A 374-nucleotide genomic window follows, 5' to 3' on the forward strand; every position below is an offset into this window, starting at 1 on the left:
TACATAACACTCAAATATTTAACATCGCATCACATATCTTTAACATCGAATCAAAGATACCACAACAATTATTAACCTTTTAAAAGTGAAAGATATAATATCAAGATATTATAAATATAAATATGAATGTTTAGGTGTTGCAAATGTAAATAAATAAGAATTGTGTGGCACGCATGTAAATTTCCCTTAAATAATTGCCTCAATGATCAAACACAAGTTCAAATCTGAACTTCAAGCTGACAGAGGACGCATTAACAGCATCAAGTAATTGCATAATTCAATTAAGAAAAAGTAGGATCAAAATGAGCTTTTAAACTTTTGTAATTAGCACACAATTTTTATGCATTTACAAATCTCACACCTGAACTATCATA

The sequence above is a fragment of the Phalaenopsis equestris genome, unplaced genomic scaffold, assembly GCF_001263595.1.
Source record: "Phalaenopsis equestris unplaced genomic scaffold, ASM126359v1 Scaffold000090, whole genome shotgun sequence".
Classification (NCBI taxonomy): domain Eukaryota; kingdom Viridiplantae; phylum Streptophyta; class Magnoliopsida; order Asparagales; family Orchidaceae; genus Phalaenopsis; species Phalaenopsis equestris.